This window comes from Protomyctophum parallelum (genome assembly GCF_964188405.1).
Source record: "Protomyctophum parallelum genome assembly, chromosome: 7".
NCBI classification, from domain to species: Eukaryota; Metazoa; Chordata; class Actinopteri; order Myctophiformes; family Myctophidae; genus Protomyctophum; species Protomyctophum parallelum.
Window position 1 is genome coordinate 29,657,347 of NC_139705.1, and position 7,031 is coordinate 29,664,377.

Genomic DNA, 7,031 nt, shown 5'->3' on the forward strand with positions numbered 1-7,031 from the left:
CTCGACAGCCATACATCCACACAGAAAAGTCATATCTGATTGCATTAAACAATGTTAAACTCACTTTGCATGTTGCTTTGCCACTCGATTTGCCACTCGATGTGCCATTCACTTAAAGCATGCGCATACCCTAGTCTATACTATACAGCCTGGAGTATCGATACAGTGTTGGGAAATAAAATATTGCCATATTGATTATATTGCCCATCTCTAATTGTAATACTGTAAAAATGCATTACCAAAACCATGTATTTAATGTGTAATGCCAACAGAAATTAAAAGCTTGATCTGTTCATATCAAATGTGGGAAAAAGTGCAGTTAAAACATCTCCCCCCCCCCCCCCCCCCCCCCCCAACACTACAGCAATCACACAAAGCCTGCTATGCTAAGGGTTGGGTACCGGAACTGCCATACTGGCACCGATACGACTGCTGACACTCATAACACTCGTTATAAATGTTTGTAATTATGCATAACAACTTATAACAAGTATAAGTGTTGGTCATAATTCAATATAAACTCAGCAGAACAGCACATTGTAACTAACTACCATAACTTAGTCAGTTATGAAACCTTATAAGTGCATTATAAATGTGATTTTAATGCATTATAGACCCAACCTTTAAAGCAGCATTATGTAACTTTACTCTTCTACCCTGGATTTGAACCCGGTTTCCTGCTCAAGTGCTGACATTTTTACCATTGAGGTAATAGTGTTGGCCTTGGTAGATAACCATCTAAATGTCTCAATAGAAGAGCAGGGAGACAAAATACAACCACCCCAGTTGTATATGTTTTATTGTATTAATGTAAATAGTATGGATTGTATTCATTTAAAAAGTGACATATAGTGATAGTTACAAAGTGTTACAGAAGCCGATTTGTGTTTTTGCAGATGTGTTTGAATGCCGCATCTGGTGGAGATGCGGGTGTACTACATGGATTTCAAAAGCTATTCTCCTGAATGCTGCCTTCCGGTATGGCATGGAAAGGACCCATTTGCATTTCTTCCACCATAGTAGTGCATTCATGGTCTGGAGAGGACAGTTTTTTTTACAGACAGGTAAAAGGGCAGGGGCTGAAGCCCCCTTTGATGTCAATGTGTGCACGTCCTTGGTAGGCTATAGGTGTCATCTTCACCAGTCAGCTCAGTTGGCCTTGCGACAGGCGGGATATAGCTTGAGGTGCCCTGATGCACAGCTCAACCTTTCTATTCTCAACCCACCGTATGCACAGCTCAACCTTTCTCTTCTCAACCCACCGTATGCACAGCTCAACCTTTCTATTCTCAACGCACCGTATGCACAGCTCAACCATTCTATTCTCAACGCACCGTATGCACAGCTCAACCTTTCTATTCTCAACCCACCGTATGCACAGCTCAACCTTTCTATTCTCAACCCACCGTATGCACAGCTCAACCTTTCTATTCTCAACCCACCGTATGCACAGCTCAACCTTTCTATTCTCAACCCACCGTATGCACAGCTCAACCTTTCTCTTCTCAACCCACCGTATGCACAGCTCAACCTTTCTATTCTCAACCCACCGTATGCACAGCTCAACCTTTCTATTCTCAACCCACCGTATGCACAGCTCAACCTTTCTATTCTCAACCCACCGTATGCACAGCTCAACCTTTCTATTCTCAACCCACCGTATGCACAGCTCAACCTTTCTATTCTCAACCCACCGTATGCACAGCTCAACCTTTCTATTCTCAACCCACCGTATGCACAGCTCAACCTTTCTATTCTCAACCCACCGTATGCACAGCTCAACCATTCTATTCTCAACCCACCGTATGCACAGCTCAACCATTCTATTCTCAACCCACCGTATGCACAGCTCAACCTTTCTATTCTCAACCCACCGTATGCACAGCTCAACCTTTCTATTCTCAACCCACCGTATGCACAGCTCAACCTTTCTATTCTCAACCCACCGTATGCACAGCTCAACCTTTCTATTCTGCAACCACTCCAAGGAACAGCATGTCCCTCCAACCCTATGTCCCTTTGTTTAGGGTACCAATAGGGGCAAAAGTGGCGCTGTTGTGCGACCTGCACTCGAGGCTGCCAACCATGTTCCTACAAATAGCTCAACTGGTCAATTCTCCCTGAAGCCCCTCCCTGCCACTGTTGTCCTAGAAGCATAAACATAAACCAAAAGAGCTCAACTGGGGAGGACAAATTAGACCCATATTTCTTAAAATTAGCAGTACCTCTTATTGTAGAACAGATCACTCAAATTTTTTATCTTTCAATTTCATCAAGCTGTTTCCCTCATATTTGGAAAAGAGCACATATAACCCCATTGCACAAGGGAGGTGACAAGCAAGATTTAGATCATTATAGACCTATCTCGAAACTACCGTGTCTTGCTAAAATCCTGGAAACACTTAAAAAGTATGTCTTTCCAATTTCTCTGTTTTAAATCTAAATCAGTCCGGCTTTCGATCCAATCACAGTACAGTTACCGCTGTCACTCTCGTAACTAACAACATAATTTCCGCCTTAGATGAGAGAAAACATTGTGCCGCCCTGTTTGTGGATCTTTCTAAAGCCTTTGACAGTCAATCATGTGCTACTTGCATGATATTGGCTTTAATAACGTTACTTTAGATTGGTTTCATAACTACTTATTTGATAGATACCAGTCTGTAAAGTCTGGTAATTCTCAATCAGCTTTCCTGCCTGTTTGTTCAGGGGTCCAACAGGGATCGGTTTTAGGGGCTGTACTTTTTACATTATATATTAATGACATTGTTTCCACTCTGAAGGATTGTCAATCCCATCTTCACGCAGACGACACAGTTATATATTGTGTTGCAGATTCAGTTGAGGTTGCCGTTAAGAACCTGCAGCTTGCTTTTAATACTCTCCAGGATGCCCTGGTTGAGCTAAGACTCGTTTTAAATTCAAGAAAAACTAAATGTATGCTGTTTTCTAGGGATATGAATATTGACTTGGATATTATAACTTCCTCAGATGGATCCACGATTGAGAGGGTCTCTGAATATAAATATTTTGGCATCTGGCTTGACGATAAACTTTCTTTTAAATTTCATATTGTTGATCCAAATTCCAGTAAAAAAGCTATTATTGAGTCCACTTTCCTCTTGGTCCTGGACTACGGGGACATTATTTATAGGTCTGCTGCTCATTCACTTTTAAAGCGGCTAGAAACTGTCTACCACTCTGCCTTGCGGTGGACTACTAGTGATATTTATGGTACCCACCACTATGCACTTTATGATAACTCAGGTTTATCCTCTCTGACTAGTGATTTATTAAGGCTCAAGGTTCGTCAGGCCCAGACAGAGTTGGGCAAGACAGCTAGAGCTGGATCCACACAGACTCCAGCCACGCTGCATGGTCTCAGATCTATTAGGATGACAGAGTTGCACTTCATGGGGCCAGTCCAATGGAGGCTCCAGAGTTGCACCACCTCCATTCACTTAATGGGGCCAGTCCAATGGAGGCTCCAGAGATGCACCACCTCCATTCACTTCATGGGGCCAGTCCAATGGAGGCTCCAGGCGGCTATGGCCTGGGGAGCCCTGGCTGAACCGGAAGTTGACGGAATGCACTGGAATCTATGTGGGCCGAGTAGTTTAGTTTAGTTTAGTTTATTAAGGATCCCCATTAGTCTACACCGTAGTGGAGACTACTCTTCTTGGGGTCCAGGCAGAAATAACATCACAATACAAATCATAAAATGCAGTACAGCATGATCCATGTTTGTGAACAAACACACAAACCCAAAACAGTAAAATTAGAAGAAAAAAAAGGATTTGTCAGTCTGAAAATACAAAGAATAATAACCTAATTTAATAGAATTTCCTTTCTGACTATTGCTGCCTTGAGTTTCCTTTTGAAACAAAATGTAGGTCTATTTCTTGTTAGAGTCAAATGTGGGGGAGTGCACGCCAGTATGCAATTGCTCTGTACATGACTGTTTTCTTAAGTGCATTGGTTTTGGGCAGAGGAAAAGTAAAGTGACCTTTAGTGCATGTCTAGTATTGCAATCATGTTTTTCATTTGCAGGTAATAGCTGTAGAAACAAACTGAAGGGTTTCTGTGAGGAATGCACATTATTTAAAAACTGAATAAGGCTGTATGCCAGTCTTTCATTCACCCTCATCCATGACAGCCTGGCATGCATAGCATCCACACTAGTCCTGACAGAGCAATGAAGTGCTAGTCTTGCCGCCTTGTTCTGAGCAAGAGTAGACAACGCATGAACAAACATAATTTTTTTATAATGACATATCTCAGGTTATTTTCTGACGAAGGCCACAGAGGCCAAAACGTTTTATATGTTATTTTCCGCTCTGGTAATTAACGTTTTGGGGAGCTTTTAAAACAGTGTGCAGACTTCCTTCTTCTTTTTCGGTATATTTATTTTTCATCGAGCACCTGTTGAATTTACTGGGATGTGTGTGTACCTTCTGACCACTAAAGTTCATTGCTAACACTTACCTACAGGAATTTGGTATGCAGATCAGTCAAGGTATAACCATTGTATAACTACACTTAACTTGCACATGTGTTTGAGTGTTTCTTACTTTTGCCCTTCAAGCTTACTTTCATCACTGTTCACAATATATTCACTGTTGATAGTCTGTGTATAACCAACCATTCAACAATTAATTGTTGATTGTTATACTGTTACTGTTATTTGATCGTCCTTCATCTTACAAATCTTAATTCTTACTAGGAGTATATAGTATACTAGTAGTATACTTTTGAACATTTTGAACAAAAAGCCTCAAATCATGAACGCAGAGTTCATGATTTGCTCAGCTCTGCGCTGAGGAAAGGAGTTGGGTCCGAGCAGTGTGACGTAAGGAGACCAGACGAGTACCCACCCTGTGCCTGGGAGGGTGACAGTGCGACGCACTGTGGAAGAGCCTTTTGGTGATTTTGTCCTAAATTAATGTATGTTTAAAGGACAATATGTCAGTATTTATTTTGGTAAATTACATTATGACTTTGGTGATGTGTAGGGTAGACACCTGATTTATAGGCTACCTCAGCAAATTGTATGAAGATAAAAGTGAGTATTCTCAAGTTATAGTCTTTTTGTCACCTTTGCCTTATTCAGATTAGCATTTTTAAGAGATTGGGGTAGGTCTAAAGAATAGCCAAAAAAACATTATTTTCCCCAAAATAACAATCCATTCCATATAGCCATATGGGAGACCCGGCCTAAAGATATGAAAAAACATGGTTATGTCTGGATCTACCTCGGGTAGGCCTATCTAAAAAAATACGGTCATTTTTGAGGACTTGCTACAGGACTACAAAGGCTTTCAGCTTTCAGGAAGAAACCCAAAATCCACAGGGAATATTTGAATATTATAACCACACCATGGGTGTCTATTAGAGTAGGCTAATGTTAACTCCATATACACATACAAAACACCTGGGGGTCTATTAGAGTAATGTTAACTCCATAGACACATACAAAACACCTGGGGGTCTATTAGAGTAATGTTAACTCCATAGACACATGCAAAACAGAACAAGTACAATAATTACAGCACAATGTTCTGATGAATTGAAAACTGAGAACCCTGATGTAAACGGTATCAGGTACGGTTACCCCTAAACCATCTCGCCCCTCGATTTTTTCGCCGACCTCACGACGACCGCTCGGTGCCGCGGTTCTTGTATTCTTTATTTTGTTTTACTGGGAATAAGGTTAGAAATGTAAACGAGTCGTAGTGCTTTTTCTGGTTTCATCCTACAGTTTTTGTATTGACTTGTGCTTTCGTTTGAAATGTATCCATTCCATTCTACATAGCCTACTGTGAATAGAAACATGCAATCAATCAATCAATCAATCGCATAGTGTAGCAGCCCAAATGAGTGTAGCCTAGTTTAATAAACTATAATTAAATTACACTAAGATAATTCAATCATGAAATGGCCCAATGAAAGTCATTTTGTGGGTCCATTGATATCCATGACATTTTAAAAGTTTGTAATCCCCATGATACTTCTGGAGATTATCTATACATTAATATTAATATTGCATTATGTGATATTAATGTTTATATGACTCTGTAAACAGATTGTTAAATAGATGCATGAATCAATTAAAATAAATAAATACAAATAAAACATGTATCGTATCAGTGCGTGTCTCACTCTTTACGTGTGACGTCAGAACGTCAGCATTGTTGCCATGTCCGCTTATTATAAGCGACTTTGTGCTTGTTTTCTGTAAGTTACTTGTAACGGCTTGTGCTTTTTGGAGAGGCTTGTTTCTAAATGTAGTTGCTTATTTTGGGCTTGTTTCATAATGTTGTTTAAACCAGTGGTTCTCAGCACCTGAGCACCCCCAAAATAACAGGACAACTCACCCCTTTTCCGTTTTCCTCCCGGAATGTTCCCCAGTAAGGAGTTGGAGAGGCTGATTGATTGATTGATTGAAATATGTATTAACAGTTTGCAGAATTACAGTACATTTCAAGCAAAGACTGTTAACTGTGAGTGGACGACCCAATTAAGCATTACACTTGTTTACAAGAGGGTCCACCTTGTTCAATTCATCAAAACATTTAGAGACATACAAATAGACACTTCTATATAGTCAAAGAACAGAACGGGAATTCTTCATATTAAACGGAGGCCTTAGGTGCTGTGGTACCAGGAGTTGAATGCATAGTCAAAGAGACCTTGTACGAGGGCTCCTGTTAAGGTCTTCAAGGTGTTTTTGTTGACCAGTGAGGAGATCCTGTAAAGTAATCTTGTTCTTTGGTTGACTTTTTTGATTACGTTGGTGGCCATTTTATCACCGGAAAGATTAGCCTCCAGGATGGAACCTAGGTAATTTCATCTTTACGTGTGATAACATTGTCACCCACTCTAACCAAGAAGCCATTTGCCTTGCTGAGATTACTATTAGATCCAAAGAGAATGGATTCAGTTTTTCCCAGGTGTAAAGATGTTTTTTATCAGCGAGCCAGGTGCAGATTCTACCGAGTTCAGAGCTGACTCAGCTGAGGGCCTTTTCAACC